General features: G+C 45.5%; 1 pseudogene; it reads left to right on the top strand.

The window, feature by feature from the left end:
• Window positions 1-23,283, top strand: part of LOC123185491 (ubiquitin-like modifier-activating enzyme atg7) — a 95,118-nt pseudogene that overhangs the window by 30,465 nt on the left and 41,370 nt on the right.

Raw genomic sequence — 23,283 nt, 5'->3', positions numbered from 1 at the left:
GTGTGGTTCCGGTAACCCCTGGTACTCCGGTATATATCCGATAACCCCCGGAACCATTCCGGTGTCCGAATATAGTCGTCCAATATATCAATCTTCATGTCTCAACCATTTCGAGATTCCTCGTCACATCCATGATCACATCCGGGACTCCGAACTACCTTCGGTACATCAAAACACATAAACTCATAATATAACCATCATCGAACTTTAAGCGTGCGGACCCTACGGGTTTGAGAACTATGTAGACATGACCGAGACACATATTCGGTCAATAACCAATAGCGGAACCTGGATGCTCATATTGGCTCCTACATATTCTACGAAGATCTTTATCGGTCAAACCGCATAACAACATACGTTGTTCCCTTTGTCATTGGTATGTTACTTGCCCGAGATTCGATCGTTGGTATCTCAATCCCTAGTTCAATCTCGTTACCGACAAGTCTCTTTACTCGTTCCGTAATACATCATCCCGCAACTAATCATTACTTGCAATGCTTGCAAGGCTTAAGTGATGTGTATTACCGAGTGGGCCCAGAGATACCTCTCTGACAATCGGAGTGACAAATCCTAATCTTGAAATACGCCAACCCAACAAGTACCTTCGGAGACACCTGTAGAGCACCTTTATAATCACCCAGTTACGTTGTGACATTTGGTAGCACACAAAATGTTCCTCCAGTAAATGGGAGTTGCATAATCTCATAGTCATAGGAACATGTATAAGTCATGAAGAAAGCAATAGCAACAAACTAAACGATCAAGTGCTAAGCTAACGGAATGGGTCAAGTCAATCACATCATTCTCCTAATGATGTGATCCCGTTAATCAAATGACAACTCTTTGTCTATGGTTAGGAAACATAACCATCTTTGATTCAACGAGCTAGTTAAGTAGAGGCATACTAGTGACACTCTGTTTTGTCTATGTATTCACACATGTATCATGTTTCCGGTTAATACAATTCTAGCATGAATAATAAACATTTATCATGATATAAGGAAATAAATAATAACTTTATTATTGCCTCTAGGTCCAACACAAATGCGCGAAACACAACACACAACACTGGTTCAGCTGTGGGTACAACACAACAAGCCCAACACAACCACAGGGGACGCACAGACATAAACGGCGGCGGCGTCGATGATGAAGGAGAACTAATCCGGCTCAGGCGGTGGAGGGGGAAGAGGCGGAGCCATCCGGAGAGCCATCACATGAAGCTGGGTGATGATGGAGGTGATGCCGTCTCTCTCCCTGGGGCGGCTAAGCGGCCGCCAAAGCTGCAGGTAACCAGACCATTTGAACAAAGTGTCAGTAGCACGACGAAGAGGTATATGCTGAATCACAAGCTTATTCCTAATAGTCCACAACGTCCAGGTAAGCACACTGATAGTCAGCCATCTAAGGTGACGGGACGGGGGTGTTAGTGCCTGGAGTTCGGCGAAAAGATCGTGGAAGTTGTTGTGGTCCCAACTCCCACCAGCTATTTCGCGGAAACAACTCCATAGGAATTGTGCGGACACGCAGGTGTAGAAGATATGGTTCGAATCCTCTTCAAGCCCACAGAGCGGGCAATGACCATCGCCGGGACCATTGCGCTTTAGGACCTCCACACCAGAAGGGAGACGGCCGCGAATCCATTGCCACAGGAATATCCTAATTTTCAAGGGGAGATGAATCTCCTAGATGGAGGTAAGAGCCTCAGGACGCAGAGAGGGGGCGATCGCCTGGTAGAGCGATTTAGTAGAGAATAGACCAGATGGCTCTAGTCGCCACCTGGTGCAGTCATCTTCCTTCTCTAGCTCAAGTTCATGCAGCGCGATGCAATCGAGTAAGTCATGCCAAGCCGCATTCTCCACCGGTCCAAATTGACGCCGGAACGCGAGTTGCCCTAAGTCAATAAGGGCCGTCGCGATAGAAATCCGCGGGTCAACCACGATGGAGAACAGGTCAGGGAACGAGCCGCGAAGGGGTTGTCCCTAGCCCAGCGATCGAACCAAAACAACATGGCAGTGCCAGACCCGACCGCAATCGAAGATCCAATGCGGAGGACTGGGAGAAGCTATATGATGGATTGCCAGAACTGGGAACCGCCGGACCGCTAGCAGAAGGCGAGCGGTTGGCCTCGAAGGTATTTCTGCTGGATGATGCGAAGCCATAGGCCACCCTCAATGTTCGTAATCTGCCAAAGCCACCTAGTTAGGAGGGCAATGTTCATCCGCTTGGAGGACATAATCCCAAGACCATCCTGATCGCGTAGCTTACAGATCTCAGTCCATCGAACCATATGGTACTTCTTCTTGTCTCCCTCACCAGCCCAGATGAAGCGCCCCTGGACCCTGGCAATCTCATGGTGCAGAGTCTCAGGCAGATTGTAGAAGCTCATTGTGAATAGGAGTAGGCTGGATAGGGACGAGTTGATCAACATAGTCCGGGCAGCTTTAGAGAGCCACCTCCCCTGCGATGCCTCAATACGGTGCTGGAGCTTGCCCACCGTGGGGCGAAGCTCGGCCACCGTGAGCCTCGTGTCACTAATGGGTATCCCCAAATAAGTCATGGGGAAGCTCCCAAGTGGATAGTTGAACCGGTCCGCGATGCTCCGCCGACCGTCATCGAAGTGCCCCAGCACCATCACCGTGCTTTTATTGAAGTTAATCCTGAGGCCAGACATCTACTGAAAGCAGAGCAGGAGAAACTTCAAGTTCGTGATGTCGCTCACTGATCCTTCCACCATGATAATGGTGTCATCCGCATATTGGAGGAGGGAAAGCCCGTTCCCTCCTACTAAATGCGGGACTATGCCTTTGATATGGCCCGCTGCCTTTGCCTTATCTAAGATGGCTGCCAGGGCATCAACCACTATGTTGAAGAGGAACGGGGAGAATGGATCGCCCTGACGCACCCCACATAAGGTGGGGAAGTATGGGCCAATCTCTCCATTAATGTTCACTGTGGTTCAGCCCGAGCAGACCATCTGCATCACCCGGGTCACCCACCGCTCGTCGAAGCCCTTCCGGAGCAGGCATTCCCAAAGGAAGTGCCAGCTGACCATGTCATAAGCCTTGTGGAAGTGTAGTTTCAGGAAGACCGCCTTGAGGTGCTTGGAGTGTACCTCATGCATGGCTTCATGAAAAACTAGGACTCCGTCAAGGATATATCGGCCTTGGATGAATGCCGACTGGTCTGGGTGGATGAGCCGGTCGGCAATTGGGGCCACCCTATTGGCGTACCCCTTTGCGAGGATGCGGAAGATGACATTGATCACCGTGATTGGGCAGAATTGGCGGATATCCGAAGCACCCGTGACTTTGGGGATGAGGGTGATTATCCCAAAGTTAAGCCTGGTGAGGTCGATGGACCCAACATAGAACTCCTCAAACAGGGCCATCACCTCTGATTTGACGGCCTCCCAGAAGGTTTGGAAGAATTTCACCGGGAGGCCATCCGGGCCGGGAGCCGAGGACGGGTTCATGCCTTTAATAGCCGCCCACACTTCAGCTTTGGAGAACGGTGCCGTTAGAACCACGTTATCCGCCTCTTAAACACAGTAGCGGGAGGCCATATATCATGGGCAAGGGCAAACCCTCCCCGAGGGGAGGCAGCGAATAGGTCTCTGTAAAAGCCGTCAACATGGGCCCGGATGGCCTCCAGCTGTTGCAAGAGGGGCTCTCCATCCCAGAGCAGCGGGATGGAGTTATGGTGCCGGCGGCCGTTAGCGATGGCCTGGAAGTAGGCAGTATTGGCGTCCTCTTTGATGACCCAATTCTGCGTACCTCGAAGGCGCCAGAATGCCTCCTCATCAATGTAGATAACCATGAGTTAGTCTTCCAAATCGTATCTAAGCATCCATTCCTCTACCGAGAGGCCCGCGGTATCTGCCCGAAGGTCGAGTGCCTATATGCCCTCTAGGATAGTTTTTCCCGCTCTCAGATGTCGCGACCTAGGTTAGCACCCCACCCTCTCATGAATTGGCGCGACCGCTTAGCATAAAAATGCCAGGAGTCGACGGCCGAGAGGGAGCGATGGGGTGCGTCACGAGCCTCTCACCACCGACCGGCAACCGCAGCGGCGAACCCGGGCTGGTTCAGCCAGAAGGTCTCAAAGCGAAAGCAAGGGGGGTTGGGGGGTCGCTCCTTCTCATAGGAGAGAAGGAGAGGGACGTGATCGGAGCCGATCCGAGTAATCACGCGAAGCGATGCGATGGGGAAACGCAAGTCCCATTCCGGAGACGCGAAGACCCAGTCAAGGACCGACCGGGTCGGGTCTGCTTGGCTGTTAGTCCAGGTGAACCTGGCACCAACCCTATCTAGCTCGCGGAGCCCCATGTCTGTGATGTAGTCATTAAACATTTGCATCCGGGGAAAGTTGACCAAATTATTGCTTTTGTCCTCTTCGGACCGGATGAGGTTAAAGTCGCCGCCCACCACGACCGGTAACTAGGCGACCAAGACTTTCGTTCGGATCTCAGCAAGGAAGGCCTCTGAGCGGCTATGATCTGCCGGTCCATAGACGGCAATGACCTCCCATCTGAAGTTGAGAGCCCGCTCAAAGATCTCCATGCCGATGAAGAACTCGCCCCGGTCCATGCTTCCTACCTCAAAGGTGGTGTCCTTGACTCCTAGAAGGATGCCTCCCGAGTGGTCTGCGCTCCCGCTAGAAGGGAGCCAGTGCCAAGCAAATAGGTCGGAACTCAAATGTTCGAGTTCCCATAGCGAGAACTTTGTGCGCATCATTTCTTGAATGGCCACAATGTCTATTCGCTCGTTCCTCATGTACTCGATCAGTTGGTGGCGTCGGCCGTCTTGAACGAAGCCGGGATGTTACAGAATAGGGTCCGCATCACGAGACCATCGGGGGGCTGCTTGACTCCAAGACACGGGATGTGCTCTGAGCGCGAAGGGCTGCAGTGCGGGAGCGTGTGCAGCCCCGGATCTCGGTTGGGTCAATCACCGAACGAGACATGGTGCCCGAGGTGCCTCGGCAGTGATAACCCACAAGTATAGGGGATCAATTGTAGCCTCTTTTGATAAGTAAGAGTGTCGAACCCAACGAGGAGCTAAAGGTAGAACAAATATTCCCTCAAGTTCTATCGACCACCGATACAACTCTACGCACGCTTAACGTTCGCTTTACCTAGAACAAGTATGAAACTAGAAGTACTTTGTAGGTGTTTTTGGATAGGTTTGCAAGATAATAAAGAGCGCGTAAATAAAAAGTAGGGGCTGTTTTAGGTAAAGAAGCAATAAAGTTAGTATAGCGAGTGTGGAAAAGTGGTGGTAGGAGTTGCAAAATTGTCCCTAAGCAATTGACTAGTTTACTAGACCGATAGCAAGTTTTATGTGGGAGAGGCCACTGCTAGCATGTCATCCCTGACTTGGAATTCTATGCACTTATGATTGGAACTATTAGCAAGCATCCGTAACTACTAACATTCATTAAGGTAAAACCCAACCATAGCACTAAGATATATTGGTCCCCCTTCAATCCCGTATGCATCAATTTCTATGCTAGGTTGAAGCTTCTGTCACTCTTGCCCTCCAATACATAGTCCTATCAACATACAACTAACCCTATGGTGTGATCCACGCGCGCGCTCTTATGATGGGCACCAAAGGACATCAACATAACCACAAGCAAATTAAACCAATCATAGCAATTCACCGATCACCGATAGGACAACGAAAATCTACTCAGACATCATAGGATGACAACACATCATTGGATAATAATATAAAGCATAAAGCACCATGTTCAAGTAGAGGGTACAATGGGTTGCGGGAGAGTGGAACACTGTAGATAGATGGGGGAAGGTGATGAAGATGTTGGTGAAGATGACGGAGGTGTTGGTGTAGATCGCCGTCACACGATGATGGCCCCGGCGGCGTTCCAGCGCCACGGGGAGAGAGGGGGAGAGAGCCCCCCTTCTTCTTATTCTTCCCTGACCTTCTCCCTAGATGGGAGAAGGGTTTCCCCTATGGTCCATGGCGTCCATGGCGGCGGAGGGGCGAGAGCCCCTCCGAGATTGAATCTGTCTCTCTGTATCTCTCTGTTTCTGCGTTCTCAGATTCTGCCCTTTCACCGTTTCTTATATTCCCGGAGATTCGTAGCTCCGATTGGGATGAAATTTTAACATGATCTCTATCCGGATATTAGCTTTCTTGCGGCGAAAGAAGGGCACCAACCGCCTTATGGGGAGGCCACGAGGGTCAGGGGTGCGCCCCCTGTCTCGTGGCCCCCTCGGGCACCGTCTCGTGTTGATTCTTCTTCCCAAATATCTCATATATTCCAAAAAAAACTCTGTCAATTTTTATCCCGTTTGGACTCCGTTTGATATGGATTTTCTGTGAAACAAAAAACATGCAACAAACAGGAACTGGCACTGGGCACTGGATCAATATGCTAGTCCCAAAAATAGTATAATAAGTTGCCAAACATATATGAAAGTTTTATAATATTGGCATGGAACAATAAAAAATTATAGATATGACGGAGACATATCAGCATCCCCAAGCTTAATTCCTGCTCGTCCTCGAGTAGGTAAATGATAAAAAAGATAATTTTTGATGTGGAATGCTACCCAGTATAATCTTGATCATGTATCTAATCACAGCATGAATATTAAGACATGAGTGATTCAAAGCAATAGTCGATCTTTTGACATTAAGACAATAATACTTCAAGCATACTAATAAAGCAATCATGTCTTTTCAAAATAACATGGCCAAAGAAAGTTATCCCTACAAAATCATATAGTCTGGCTATGCTCCATCTTCACCACATAAAATATTCAAATCATGCACAACCCCGATGACAAGCCAATCAATTGTTTCATACTTTTGATGTTCCCAAACCTTTTCAACTTTCACGCAATACATGAGCGTGAGCCATGGACATAGCACTATGGGTGGAATAGAATATGATGGTTGAGGTTGTGTGGAGAAGACAAAAAGGAAGGAAGTCTCACATCGACGCGGCTAATCAATGGGCTATGGAGATGCCCATCAATTGATGTCAATGCGAGGAGTAGGGATTGCCATGCAACGGATGCACTAAGAGCTATAAGTATATGAGAGCTCAAACTAAAAACTAAGTGGGTGTGCATCCAACTTGCTTGCTCATGAAGACCTCGGGCATTTGAGGAAGCCCATCATCAGAATATACAAGCCAAGTTCTATAATTAAAAATTCCCACTAGTATATGAAAGTGATAACTCAAGAGACTCTCTATATGAAGAACATGGTGCTACTCTGAAGCACAAGTGTGGTAAAAGGATAGTAACATTGTCCCTTCTCTCTTTTCTCTCATTTTTTTGTTTTTTTGGTGGGCTTCTTTAGCCTCTTTTATTTTTTGTGGGCTTATTTGGCCTCTTTTATTTATTTTTTGTAAAGTCCGGAGACCCATCCCAACTTGTGAGGGAATCATAGCTTCCATCATCCTTTCCTCACATGGGACAATGCTCTAATAATCATCCCTACAACTCAATATTACAACTCGATGCTAGAATAAAATATGACTCTATATGAATGCCTCTGGCGGTGTACCAGGATGTGCAATGATCTAGTGTAGCAATGCCATAAAAAACAAACAAGCCATGAAAGCATCATGCTAGCTATCTTACGATCATGCAAAGCAATATGAAAATAAATGCTCAAGTCATGTATATGATGATGATGGAAGTTGCATGGCAATATATCTCGGAATGGCTATGGAAATGCCATGATAGGTAGGTATGGTGGCTGTTTTGAGGAAGATATAAGGAGGCTTATGTGTGATAGAGCGTATCGTATCACGGGGTTTGGATGCACTGGCAAAGTTTGCTCCAACTCTCGAGGTGAGAAAGGACAATGCACAGTACCGAAGAGGCTAGCAATGATGGAAGGGTGAGAGTGCGTATAATCCATGGATTCAACATTAATCATAAAGAACTCACATACTTATTGCAAAAATCTATTAGTCGCCAAAACAAAGTACTACGCGCATGCTCCTAGGGGGATAGATTGGTAGGAAAAGACCATTGCTCGTCCCCGACCGCACTCATAAGGAAGACAATCAATAAATACCTCATGCTCCGACTTCATCACATAACGGTTCACCATACGTGCATGCTACGGGAATCAAAAACTTCAACACAAGTATTTCTACAATCCACAACTACCCACTAGCATGACTCTAATATCACCATCTTTGAATGGCAAAACTATTGCAAGGAATCAAACATATCATATTTAGTGATCTACAAGTTTTATGTAGGATTTTTTGACTAACCATGTGAATGACCAGTTCCTGTCATCTCTCTAAATAGATATAAGTGAAGCAAGAGAGTTTAATCCTTTCTACAAAAGATATGCCCATGCTCTAACAAATATAAGTGAAGCAAAATAGCATTCTACAAATGGCAGTTTTCTATGTGAAGAGAAACAGGCAATCCAAACTTCAAAAGATATAAGTGAAGCACATGAAGCATTCTATAAAGCCATACTCAAAAGGTATAAGTGAAGTGCAATGAGCATTCTATAAATAAACCATGGACTATCTCATACCAGCATGGTGCATCAAATACAAGTGGAAACTAAATGCAAAAGATGCTCCAAGATTTGCACATATCGCATGAACGAAACGAATCCGAAAACATACTGATATTTGTTGAAGAAAGATGGGGTGCCTTCCGGGGCATCCCCAAGCTTAGATGCTTGAGTCTCCTTGAATATTTACTTGGGGTGCCTTGGGCATCCCCAATCTTGAGCTCTTGCCTCTCCTTATTCTCCTCACATCGAGACATCCTCGATCTTCGAACACTTCATTCACACAAAACTCAACAGAAAGCTCGGTAAGATCCGTTAGTATAATAAAGCAAATCACTACTCTAAGTACTATTGCAATGAAATTCATATTTTGTTTTTGCATTCTAGCTACTGTAATATAACATTTCCATGGCTTAATCCACTGATAGGAATTGATAGTTTCATCAAAACAAACAAACTATGCATCAAAAACAGAATCTGCCTTAAACAGGACAGTCTGTAGTAATTTGAACATTCACCATACTTCTGATACTCCAACAATTCTACCAAAATTATTTAAAACAAAAAATTTGTATAGAAAGACAGTGCAAAAAGCTTCAGAACCGTTTGACTTTCCAGCAAAAAATGTAAAATCACGCACTACAGCCAAAGTTTCTGTCCTGCACCATACAAACCAACAAGCATCTAAAACATCCTAAAGGCAAACCTTGGCACATTATTTTTATAATACAAATGGATTGTACAATGGGATAATTATTTTTGTTGAAAATTTTCTGTAATCAAGATTCACAAAGTTTCCGTGAGCATGAACAAAGTTCAAGGAGCTCCCCCACTTCAACAATGCTTGTCTCTCTCACTTTCACTTTCCTTTTTGAAAAAGTTTTGGGTTCCCCTCTTTATTTTTTTTGTTTTAAACTGTATAAAAGCACTCAACAGAAATAAATGACTCTCTAAAACTTCCGGGTTGTCTCCTTGGCAGCGCTTTCTTTAAAGCCATTAAGCTAGGCATAAAGTGCTCAAGTAATGAATCCACCCGGATCCCAAGGTATATCAAAGCCAATTTGAATCAACAATGATTCGTAATTTAGTAGTGAGCACAAAGTAACATATATCAAGCAATGACGAAGTCTAACTCTCTTCCTATGCATCGGCATGTCATACAAGAACAATTCATGCACATCAAGTAAAGGCCAATACATAGCATAAGCAGTTTCTTGCAATTCTATCATGTGGGAAACATAGAGAGGTGGAGATATAGTTCCTCTCTCATAATAATTGCAAGTAGGATCAGCAAGCACATTCATATTATATCTATCAAAATCATCATGTGTAGTAATAAAACGCTACCCATCAATATAATCCTTAACAAGAGCAAACTTCTCCGATATAGTGTAGTCGGGAGAATTCAAAAAGATAATAGGACTATCATGCGTGGGTGAAATAGCAACAATTTCATGTTTAACATAAGGAACTATAGCAAGTTCATCTCCATAAGCATAATTCATATTGGCATCTTGGCCACAAGCATAGCAAGCATCATCAAAAAAGGATATTTCAAGAGAATCAATGGGATCAGAACAATCATCATAGCAATCATCCTTCAGTAAGCACGAAGGGGAATTAAACAATGTATGAGTTGAAGAGTTACTCTCATTAGAAGGTGGGGACGGGTGATCAATCCACTCTTCCTCCTTTTGTTCTTCGCTCTCCTCCTCATCTTTTTCATCCAATGATCTCACAATGTCATTAATTTCTTCTTCCATAGACTCCTGCAAAATATTAGTCTCTTCTTGGGCAACAGAGACTCTATCAATAAAATCATCAATATCGGAATTGAATTCATAATTCTCATAGCAATATTTAAGTATAGAAAAATTTCCAGGTCTGTAAACAACATCATCAAGATTTTCAGACTCTTTAAACAAAGATTCAATTTCATAAGCACCCATAAAAGCAACAAATTCTTCTATTTGTTCCACATCATAGTAATCATAGATACCGTTAGCATAAGATGCCAAGGTTTTATCATCATTAAATTTGCATGAAAAGGGAAGGTGTGGAGCCTCCATCCTAGAGCAACAAGTATAGTCATATCTCAAGCATAGTTCCCGAGCATACCAATGCAACATATGAATTTGATCCCATAATAGTTTCCCTTTTTGAGTCAAGCGATAATCCCTAAAGTATCCATGTTGATCCAACGTGTCTCCCATTACATAATTGAATGGGGTTTTCTCAGGATTATCAGAGTAGTACATAATATTTTTAACATAACCAGCATCGAGGGTTTTAGGAGGTTTCCCATCTCCATGAGTAGCAGGTACACCTATTTTTTTTTTGGGATTTCATGTTCCATATCCATAACTAAAGATAGAGAACAACTTAGAACAGCAAATAAAATTTACTTAGTGATAAAGCAAACAAGCACACACGAGAATATTCATCCCACGCTATTGCTCCCCGGCAACAGCGCTAGAAAATGGTCTTGATAACCCACAAGTATAGGGGATCAATTGTAGCCTCTTTCGAAAAGTAAGAGTGTCGAACCCAACGAGGAGCTAAAGGTAGAACAAATATTCCCTCAAGTTCTATCGACCACCGATACAACTCTACGCATGCTTAACGTTCGCTTTACCAAGAACAAGTATGAAACTAGAAGTACTTTGTAGGTGTTTTTGGATAGGTTTGCAAGATAATAAAGAGCGCATAAATAAAAAGTAGGGGCTGTTTTAGGTAAAGAAGCAATAAAGTTAGTATAGCGAGTGTGGAAAAGTGGTGGTAGGAGTTGCGAAATTGTCCCTGAGCAATTGACTACTTTACTAGACCGATAGCAAGTTTTATGTGGGAGAGGCCACTGCTAGCATGTCATCCCTGACTTGGAATTCTATGCACTTATGATTGGAACTATTAGCAAGCATCCGCAACTACTAACATTCATTAAGGTAAAACCCAACCATAGCATTAAGATATATTGGTCCCCCGTCAATCCCGTATGCATCAATTTCTATGCTAGGTTGAAGCTTCTGTCACTCTTGCCCTCCAATACATAGTCCTATCAACGTACAACTAACCCTATGGTGTGATCCACGCGCGCACTCATATGATGGGCACCAAAGGACATCAACATAACCACAAGCAAATTAAACCAATCATAGCAATTCACCGATCACCGGTAGGACAACGAAAATCTACTCAGACATCATAGGATGGCAACACATCATTGGATAATAATATGAAGCATAAAGCACCATGTTCAAGTAGAGGGTACATCGGGTTGCGGGAGAGTGGACCAATGTAGATAGATGGGGGAAGGTGACGAAGATGTTGGTGAAGATGACGGAGGTGTTGGTGTAGATCGTCGTCACCCGATGATGGCCCCGACGGTGTTCCGGCGCCACCGGGAGAGAGGGGGAGAGAGCCCCCCTTATTCTTGTTCTTCCTTGACCTTATCCCTAGATGGGAGAAGGGTTTCCTCTATGGTCCATGGCCTCCATGGCGGAGGAGGGGCAAGAGCCCCTCCAAGATTGGATATGTCTCTCTATCTCTCTCTGTTTCTGCGTTCTCAGATTCTGCCATTTCACCGTTTCTTATATTCTCGGAGATCCGTAACTCTTATTAGGCTGAAATTTTAACATGATCTCTATCCGGATATTAGCTTTATTGCGGCAAAAGAAGGGCACCAACCGCCTTACAGGGTGGCCACGAGGGTCAGGGGCGCGCCCCTGCCTCGTGGCCCCCTCGGGCATCGTCTCGCATTGATTCTTCTTCCCCAAAATCACATATATTCCAAAAAAAATCTCCGTCAGTTTTTTCCCGTTTGGACTCTGTTTGATATGGATTTTCTGTGAAACAAAAAACATGCAACAAACAGGAGCTGACACTGGGCACTCGATCAATATGTTAGTCCCAAAAATAGTATAAAAAGTTGCCAAAAGTATATGAAAGTTGTATAATATTGGCATGGAACAATCAAAAATTATAGATACGACGGAGACATATCAGGCAGCGGCGGCGGAGGCGGACTGGAGGCGAGCACGGGTCTCGGCAAGGCGCCCGTCCAGGATCTAGCGGCCGCGGATCACCTCAATCTGGACTAACGGGGGACCAATCTCATCACGGAACATGATGGCCGAATCTGCCGCCACCTTTGCGAGGTGGCCTAACGGAGCTGACTCAAGAGCGGAAAACGAGCATGTAGCAGGGGTGGCTGGGATGGTCGGGGTACCTGGCTCGAGGTTTCGTGCAGTGGCCCAGAGCTTTGCCCGCTCAGGTATAGGCAGAGCTGGGCTGCCCTCCGGTCTGGCCGCCCCGGTCCTGGCGCTACAATGAGAGGACGTCACTGGTGTCGAGGTCGACCTGCCTCGCCTGGAGTAAGCCGCGGACCGAGGGGGGAGAGGGGGCAGCCACCGGCATGGTCACCACCGTCGTCGCCCCATTGGCCGCCGGGCAGGAGGTCAGGAGCTAGGTCGGTGAAGATGCGAGCTCAGGCAGGATCGAAGAGGAGGCACACGGAGTCAGAGGCACGTCAGCGCTGGGGAGAGCTTCCCCCTGGGCTCCACCAGGTCCAGGCGCAGCGCCGCGACAAGGGTGGGGAGGGGAGGTGCCCTGTCCTCGACTAGCCCCAGCCCAGCCGAAGCCTTGGCCGTCGTGGGCAGGACAAAGGGGGCATGCGGGGACGGAGGAACGATGGTGTCGGGGAGGTCCCCGGTTTCCACTGGGACCACGGGCACCGGCGCGGCGAGCAGGGGAGCAGAAGACCAGTCCGGCACCAACCCCAGCCCACCCGAGTGCTCAGCCGGCGCGGGGAGGAGCAAGGGAGCAGCGGCCAAGATGATGGCGGCGGCGGCGTTGGGAGGGACTCCGGGGGAGCGAGGAGACGACGCCGGGAACACCTAGAGGTTGGCATCGGATGCGTTGCTACCGTCGGTTGGTTGCGTCGGAGCCGATGCGTGTGAGCGGCCGGTCCCGGTGCCACCCCTCGAGGCAGGCGCGGCAGTCCGGGGGTCGGGAGGGCTGTCCTTGTAGTCATCGTCATCCTCCTCCAAGCCGGAATTGGGGCCGTGGCGGGGGTCCCGGTCGCTACGGCGACCCGGCCCGTCGGTGCCGCCACCCAAGAAGTCATCGTCGGGGATGCATGGGCGGCCAATGTGGTTGGGTGGCTCAGGGAAGATCCTGAGGTCGAAGCCATGGTTATTGAAGAACACCCGGACCTCGGCATGAAGCTTGGACGAGTCGAGGGACTTGACCTTGACACGCACTTCCTCCTCCTTCCGGAGGGAAAGCTCGTCCACCACGACCACCTTGCCGAGGATGCAGGACATGCTCCGGATGACTCTCTCTGAGCGTGTGATGTCGGGGAGGCCGGCGATGAGGATCCAAGCCATGCGCCCCCTACCTCGTGGGCCCCCTGGAGACCTCCCGACTCCAACTCCAACTCTATATATCTGCTTTCGGGGAGAAAAAAATAGGAGATAAGAATTCATCGCGTTTTACGATACGGAGCCGCCGCCAAGCCCTAAAACCTCTCAGGAGGGCTGATCTGGAGTCCGTTCGGGGCTCCGGAGAGGGGGATTCGTCGCCGTCGTCATCATCAACCATCCTCCATCACCAATTTCATGATGCTCACCGCCGTGCGTGAGTAATTCCATCATAGGCTTGCTGGACGATGATGGGTTGGATGAGATTTATCATGTACTCGAGTTAGTTTTGTTAGGGTTTGATCCCTAGTATCCACTATGTTCTGAGATTGATGTTGCTATGACTTTGCTATGATTAATGTTTGTCACTAGGGCCCGAGTGCCATGATTTCAGATCTGAACCTATTATGTTTTCATCAATATATGATAGTTCTTGATCCTATCTTGCAAGTCTATAGTCACCTATTATGTGTTATGATCTATTAACCCCGAAGTGACAATAATCGGGATACTTATCGATGATGATCGTAGTTTGAGGAGTTCATGTATTCACTATGTGCTAATGCTTTGTTCCGGTTCTCTATTAAAAGGAGGCCTTAATATCCCTTAGTTTCCATTAGGACCCCACTGCCATGGGAAGGTAGGACAAAAGATGGCATGCAAGTTCTTTTCCATAAGCACGTATGACTATATTCGGAATACATGCCTACATTACATCGATCAATTGGAGCTAGTTCTGTGTCACCCTATGTTATGACTGTTACATGATGAAACCACATCCGGCGTAATTATCCATCACTGATCTGATGCCTACGAGCTTACTTTCCCGTTGCTATTGTTACAATCACTACAAAATACCAAAAACATTACTTTGCTTTCGTTACTCTTTTGTTACCATTACCATCACTATCATATTACTTTGCTAGTAAACACTTTGCTATAGATACTAAGTTTCCAGGTGTGGTTGAATTGACAACTCAGCTGCTAATACTTGAGAATATTCTTTGGCTCCCCTTGTATCGAATCAATAAATTTGGGTTGAATACTCTACCCTCGAAAGCTGTTGCAATCCCCTATACTTGTGGGTTATCAAGACTAATTTCTGGCGCCGTTGCTAGGGAGCATAGCTCTATTCTTTGAGTCACTTGGGATTTATATCTGCTGGACCCTATGAAGAACTTGAAAGACGCTGAGACAACAATTTATCCCTCAACTATGAGGGGAGGTAAGGAACTGCCATCTAGCACTGCAATTGATTCACCTTCTGTTATGAGTAAGCTTGCGGCACCTAAACCTACTTCTGATATTCATTCTGATATGTCGCAGGTTATTGATGATGCTACTTCTGCTATACATGATACTTATGATGAAACTACTTCTATGCTTGATACTAATGTGCCACTTGGTGATTTTCTCGAGGAACAACTTGCTAGGGCTAGAGAGATTGAAAATATTGAATCTGATTATGATGATGAAAGTGATGATGAAGAATCACTTGTTATTCCTGAGGGTTATTTATTTGATCAAGAAGCTTCTTTAGCTATTTTAGCTTGCAAAGATAGATATGAACTCAAAAGGTTATTAGCTAAATGGAATAAGCAATCTCTAAATGCTAGGATGAAACCTGACCCTGCTTTTGCTACTTCACCTATCTGTGTTACTGATAAGGATTATGAATTCTTTGTTGATCCTGATATAATTACTTTAGTTGAATCTGATCCTTTTCATGGCTATGAATCTAAAACTGTTGTGGCACATCTTACTAAATTAAATGATATAGCCACCCTATTCACTAATGATGAGAGATCTCGCTACTTTTATATCCTTAAAATATTTCCGTTCTCATTAAAGGGTGATGCTAAGATATGGTTCAATTCTCTTGATCCTGGTTGTGTGCGTAGTCCCCAGGATATGATTTACTACTTCTCTGCTAAATATTTCCCTGCTCATAAGAAACAAGATGCTTTAAAGGAAATATACAACTTTGTGCAAATTAAGGAAGAGAGTCTCCCACAAGCTTGGGGGAGGCTTCTCAAGTTACTTAATGCTTTGCCTGATCAAGCACGAGTTCCAGCCCTCTTTGCTTCCATTTTCGATCTCCTTGCTCAAAGCACCTCTCACAAAACTGCTTGGGGAGATTGTTCCTTGGTATATGACTCCTCCATTGGTCCAACTAGTTTTTGTTCTAGTGCTTTATTCATTGCAAATTTTTGCTGCTTAGGTGACCCTATTCTTGAGCTTGCATGTGAAATTTATATGGTCAAAAGTAGTTTTGATGCATGATATAGGCTCTAGGCACTTGTAGGAGTGGTTGCTATCAATATTATTGAGTTTGGTTTACTTTTATTTTGAAGTTACTAAAAATTTCAGAATTTTTCAGAAAATGATGAGGAGACTTTTGAGGGGCTCATCGAGCCAAAGCTCGAAGGAGAAGGCACCGAAGCCTAAGTATAATTTGCCTCGCACCGCGGAGGTTCGGGCGTGTGAATGGCCTTCCAAGGATTTCTTAAGAGCAGCCGAGATTTATGAAGATTTTCATGAGTTGGCTCAGACTGCAGGCCTTACCGCTTTCCTCCACGACCAATGCGATCAGTATCTCTTGTCCACAAATACCTTTGTGCAAAACTTTCATTTTCATTCTAAGAACTCACCACCTACAGTGGAATTTCATTTATATGATGAGCATAAGGAGATGTCACTTTATGATTTGTGTCGGATTTGTTTAGTCCCTTTTGGGGGCAAGACAGAAGAACCACATCGTGATGATGTGGAGGGATTTATTGACACTATCACTGTAGGGGAAACAAGGAAGATTTCCGATGCACGAATCACTAGCATACATTTTCCTATTTTACGCTACTTTGCATTATTTGCTAGTCGTTGCTTAATTGGTCACGAAAACTGTGGAAACCTGAGTATCCCTGATATTATTATTTTGCACCATGGCTTATACGGTGATAACTCTTTTAGTATGGGCGGCATTATTGCTAGACGGTTAAGTATGAACCGTACTAAGGGTCCCATCTTTGGAGGCATTTATGCTTCACGCCTCGCTGCACATTTTAACATACCTATTAGGCATTATGAGAAGGAAGAAAAGGTGCTGCCTCGTGTTTATTTAGATTATAAAAGTATGGTAGCACATGATTTTATTGTTAAGAATAGGGAAGGAGAGCTGAAATATCAATTGTTCTTTAATAAACATCATCCTGAGACTATTACCTTGCCTGATCCTTCTTTGTTTGATTTGACTGTAGGCACGTACCTTGTTCCGTTGGCGGCTATTCACGCCTACCTGAACCCTGCACCAGCCCCGGAACCGGAACCACAAGAGGAGCCTCCACGATAGTCTGTTTATTCTTGGGATCCGGAGATGACTGTCAGCCAATGGCAGTCAGAGTCTTCTTCATCACAGTACGACCCCAACAACTATTATTATGGATATCAGCCAGGCTAGTCGTGGCCATAGACCAACTTAGGCCAAAAACCTAAGCTTGGGGGAGTACGTATTTCTCACTGACATTACATTTATGTTCACACACACTCATTGCTAGATGTCGGTGCTCATACTTTTTCATTGTATCATCCATGCTAGTTTATTTAATTTTATGCTTTATTCTTGTGTGATTGATAAACCTTAAGAAAAACCAAAAAAAATTAGTAGTGGTTTACTTTTCTTGCTGTAGTAAAAATTAAAAAGAAAACCCAAAAATATTTCCCGTTCTTCTTTTGCTTGTTGGGAGCTTGCCCGTGTAAATAGTTTTATTTCTTTTCTTTTCTTTTCTTTGGGGGTCAGTAGGAGAAGACCATGATTAAATTGTTGAAGTGGCTCTTATATGCTTTATTGTTGATTTAACCAAGAGCCCATATTGCTTTGTCTTCTCCTATTTATTGAATGCTCGCAGATTCCAGCTTAGTCCAATGCACGTGCACTCTTATTATTATTCACATCGTTCGGTCGTGCAAGTGAAAGGCAATTATGATGATATATGATGGACTGACCGAGATGAGAAAAGCTGGTATGAACTCGACCTCTTTTGTTTTTGTAAATATGATGAGTTCATCATTCTTGATTCATCTTGTTATGAATAAACATGTTTGTAATGACAATTAGAGATCATATTTGCTTATGACATGCTTGATTAGCTATGAGTTATAATGGTTTACCTTGCGTGCCAACATGCTTGAGATGGGTATGATGGGGTATGATGGGGTGGTATCCTCCTTTGAATGATTTAAGTGACTAGACTTGGCACATGTTCACTCATGTAGTTGAAACAATTCAACATAGCCTTCACGATATTTATGTTCATGGTGGATTATATCCTACTCATGCTTGCATCCAATGTTTATTAATTTTAATGCATGTACATGGCTGTTGTCGCTCTCTAGTTGGTCGCTTCCCAATCTTTTGCTAGACTTCACCTGTACTAAGCAGGAATACTGCTTGTGCATCCAATCCCTTAAACCCCAAAGTTATTCCAGATGAGTCCACTATACCTTCCTATATGCGGTATCTACCTACCGTTCCAAGTAAATTTTTATGTGCCAAACTCTAAAACTTCAAATAATCATCCTGTTTTATATGCTCGAATAGCTCATGTATCAACTAGGGATGTCTGTATCTTCCATGCTAGGCGGGTTATTCTCAAGAGGAGTGGACTCCGCTCCTCACTCACGAGAAAATGGCTGGTCACCGGGATGCCCAGTCCCATGCTTTATGCAAACTAAATCAAAATAATTGCAAAACAAAACTCCCCCCTGGGACTGTTGTTAATTGGAGGCACTCGTTGTTTCGAGCAAGCCATGGATTGATGTTTGTTGGTGGAGGGGGAGTATAAACTTTACCATTCTGTTTGGGAACCGCCTATAATGTGTGTAGCATGGAAGATATCGCCATCTCTTGGTTGTTATGTTGATAATCAAAGTATACCGCTCAAAATTTTAATTATCTCCATTTCAAAACCGATCTTTGACACCTCTACAAATCCCCGCTTCCCTCTGTGAAGGGCCTATCTATTTACTTTTATGTTGAGTCATCACCCTCTTATTAAAAGCACTAGCTGGAGAGTGCAGCTGTCATTTGCATTCATCACTGTTAATTTATATTGGGTGTGACTATGATTGGATCTCTTTTACCATGAATTACAATGTCTAGACAGTCCTTGATCTTTAGAGGTGCTCTGCATTTATGTTTTGCGGTCTCAAAAAGGGCTAGCGAGATACCATCTTGTTATATCATATTATGATTGTTTTGAGAAAGTGTTGACATCCGAGATTTATTATTATGGCTTGCTAGTTGATTATCCTATTGATATGGGTAATCATGAGACCTGAGAATTATTGCAAATAAGGTTAGTTATAATCTTTGCTGAAAACTTGAATGCTAGCTTGACATATTTACAACAACAAGAGCAAACATAGTTTGTAAAAGTTTTTCTTTATTTCTTTCGGTTTGTCAACTAAATTGCTTGAGGACAAGCAAGGGTTTAAGCTTGGGGGAGTTGATACGTCTCCATCGTATCTACTTTTCCAAACACTTTGCCCTTGTTTTGAACTCTAACTTGTATGATTTGAATGGAACTAACCTGGACTGACGTTGTTTTCAGCAGAACTGCCATGATGTTGTTTTATGTGCAGAAAATAGAAGTTCTCTAAATGACCTGAAACTCCACGGAATATCTTACAATAAATAATAAAAAATCCTCGCCAAAGATGAAGACCAGGGGGCCCACACCCTGTCCACGAGGGTGGGGGGCGCCCCCCCTAGGGCGCGCACCCTACCTCGTGGGCCCCCTAGAGACCTCCCGACTCCAACTCTATATATCTGCTTTCGAGGAGAAACAAATAGGAGAGAAGAATTCATCTCGTTTTATGATACGGAGCCGCCACCAAGCCCTAAAACCTCTCGAGAGGGCTAATCTGGAGTCTGTTTGGGGCTCCGGAGAGGGGGATTCGTCGCTGTCGTCATCATCAACCATCCTCCATCACCAATTTCATGATGCTCACCGCCGTGCGTGAGTAATTCCATCGTAGGCTTGCTGGACGGTGATGGGTTGGATGAGATTTATCATGTAATCGAGTTAGTTTTGTTAGAGTTTGATCCCTAGTGACGGTGTCCTGGACTAAGGGGTACTCACCACGCCGTCTCCCGATCAGTTAGATTGGGCCGAGGACCCCCATGACCGTATACTCATGGGCCTGTTCGGACAGCTGCCGCATACAAGGAAGATTCCACAAGACTTGGTGGTCAAGACAAGGACTCCTCCCCCACCGGCGTATTCGGCTAGGACTCTTGTTATCCTAGGCCTCTGGTGCATTATATAAACCAGGGCCAGACTAGTCGATAAACAACAACAATCATACCATAGGCTAGCTTCTAGGGTTTAGCCTCTCTGATCTCATGGTAGATCAACTCTTGTAATACTCATATCATCAAGAACAATCAAGCAGGACGTAGGGTTTTACCTCCATTAAGAGGGCCTGAATCTGGGTAAACATCGTGTCCCCTGCCTCCTATTAACATCTGCCTTAGACGCACAGTTTGGGACCCCCTACCTGAGACCTACCAGTTTTGACACCGACATTGGTGCTTTCATTGAGAGTTGCGCTGTGTGATCGACAAAAGGATTGATGGCTCGTCTGCAGGTCAACTGCGATGTCGGCATCTTTGTCGCCGGCTTGACTGGTCACCTTGGCTCGACTGAGGACCGTGCTCCATCTCCGATCATCATGTTCGGACGAGGGCCTTCATCAACATCAACTCCGATCTCTATCAAGATCATGGAGGAATCATCCATGGAGCTCGGGGGCTCAACGTCAACATTGCCCTTGGGCGACCGTGCTGTTTTTCCGAACAACAAACTTGTATCCACTACCACCACCTCTAAGAACATCGCTTTGACGATCCCTTTGGTGGAATTGTGCAGAATTGAGTCTACAACAACCATGCAAAATCCCGTCAAGTTCCGATGGAGGAATCTTCGGTAATCTATGATATACCGGAGCCCTGTCAAATATGGCGGGAATCTGGACGAGTTTAGGGCGTGGCCTCCAGCACCTAGCTCGGACGTCCTTTGGAAGATCCAACCATTGATCGGTTGCGGAATTCCTATATCTAACACCCCTCAAAATTCTAGCTTGATCAGACCGTCCAAACTCCGGGAACCTTCCGATTAGTGCATCACTTTTCGGGTCTGTTTTCTACACGAATACGGATCCAACCCGAATTCATGTTTCTTTATGAACGTGATAGGGGACAACCTTCTTAAAGGAATTTTCTCCTAGGGTATTGTACGTTGTTTTTAAGCACGTGCCCATAAAATTTTAAGCCTCCTCTGAGGTAATCTTCACTATCATATTGGTGTCAAACCAGTCCGGCAATACTGCTCCACGGCTACCGACCTGCACTAGACACGTCATCACCTTTTGAGCCGAGCTCAACTACTTCGGATCATCATCTCGGCGAGCGAACAAGAGTTCGGAATCACCAAGGATAAATCATCACCAACATCGTCGCCCCACAGAATACACGGAGCGGGAACACATGCATCGCCACATGGTCACTTCATCAAGCTGGCATTGACTGCGTCACAAGTTACGACCTGCGTCGGCATGGCCGCACTATTGCTTCTTGAAGCCGATGTCCATCACGCCGAACTGCTTCAACACCTCGGCTGACACAGCAGCTGCAACGTCTCCTTACTGACCTGCTCCGTCTCCTCGGCTAGACCGAGGGCTTCACCATCACTTCATCAACGTACTTCGGAGACTTCGGCGTCACCAGCCGACCAGGTTCATCACATTAGCTAGACCATGGGCTTTTCCTCGGCGAGCCAACCTTTGCTAGCATCACCATGCCACCGCTTCATCACCTATCAGGCAATAGGTGTGCGGATCGAGCCCCAATTTTGGGAGTAACCTTTCTCCAGATTGCTACAACAGATAAGACAAGTGCTATTAATCCTAGTATTTTTTCTTGCTTGGGTTTATTTTTCCGAAAGAATTATTACTCCGGTTTGTTTCATCATCTATACACAGGTCTATCGAATGATGGCCGCATTAACAACGGCTGCGTGGTGGTTCGGTCAGTTTTCGTATACAGTTCGGCGAATGCCGCATCTGGAACTCAGACCGGCTTGCGAATTCAGGCTTGGCCACGCCTTCACCGCCCGCCGACGCCCTGCATCGACATGACTTCGGCGCCAGGCCACATCTCTTTCAATAAATTGTTTTTGCGAAAAGCAATTATCCTTTTTGGACCACACTATTTTATGTGTGTAGGTGATCGACTTCGACTGTGTCATGTGGTCTCTTCGGCAAGCCGACGCCATCGTCCTAATCGGCTCGCGTGATCACCTTGTTGGTCGTGTTGCCATACCGACGTGTTCGGTTGCCTCGGGGACTTCGGCATCTCCGAGAGAGCTCTACCTCATCGAGTGTTCGGCACACATGCCATATTTCTCTTATTACTCACTTTGCATAAATGGCTTGGGGGATGGAACCTTGTCCCGCATCAAGCTCGGCCGCGTCATCAATACCAAACACATTAACCAGCTAAGTTGCCTTCATGCTCAAAGTTTTAAATTTTTAACTTGTGTTCGGTTCGACCAAGCATTATACTTTTCGGCACAAAGTTGTTTGTGACAAAGTTCCTTGTGACAAAGTTCCTTGTCAAAACTTTGTTTGTGACGCGCATATTCAAATACCCCATTTATTTGGGGGCTCCCTTGATGGAGCTTTTCCTCTTGCATATGATTATACTTGTACGGCTTCATTCCTTGTTCGTGTATTATGCCACAATATGCACCATATTGACCTAAGCGATTTGCAAGCTGGGTTGCCTGGCTCCTGTGCTTACCCCTACGTTCCCGATTGTTCGGCCAGGGAGTAAAGGGAGCACCTCTGCGATTGTCACGACCGGGTCATTCGAGCTCTGACCTCAGACTGGGTGAAGCCAAAAGCTAGTGCTCTTATTGTTTTCAATCATGGTCGGCACACAACGGAACTCATGAGTACAAAAAATCTATTGCACAAGTCTCATAGTAATAATGAGCACCGAAGAAAGGTATCGGTGGGGGTACTATTTTCTTCGAAGATGCTTCTTACACTTCGTCAGTAATATAACATAAGTTCCCTGAGCGCGCTTTGTCTGTTACAGCCTTATGGCATGATTGCCTGGTCATCAGAAACACCGTCGATACTCTCGACAGGTGGAGTACATGATACTTTTCAGCCCTTGGCTGAAGAGGGAGAAGCCGACGGTCGCTTAAGACGCGTTTAAAGTTTGGGTGAACATAGATATGATATAAGTACTTCGGTACATACAATCATTATACATA

The sequence above is a fragment of the Triticum aestivum genome, chromosome 2A (assembly GCF_018294505.1).
Source record: "Triticum aestivum cultivar Chinese Spring chromosome 2A, IWGSC CS RefSeq v2.1, whole genome shotgun sequence".
Taxonomy (NCBI): Eukaryota; Viridiplantae; Streptophyta; class Magnoliopsida; order Poales; family Poaceae; genus Triticum; species Triticum aestivum.
This window is presented reverse-complemented; position numbering and strand designations above follow the sequence as displayed.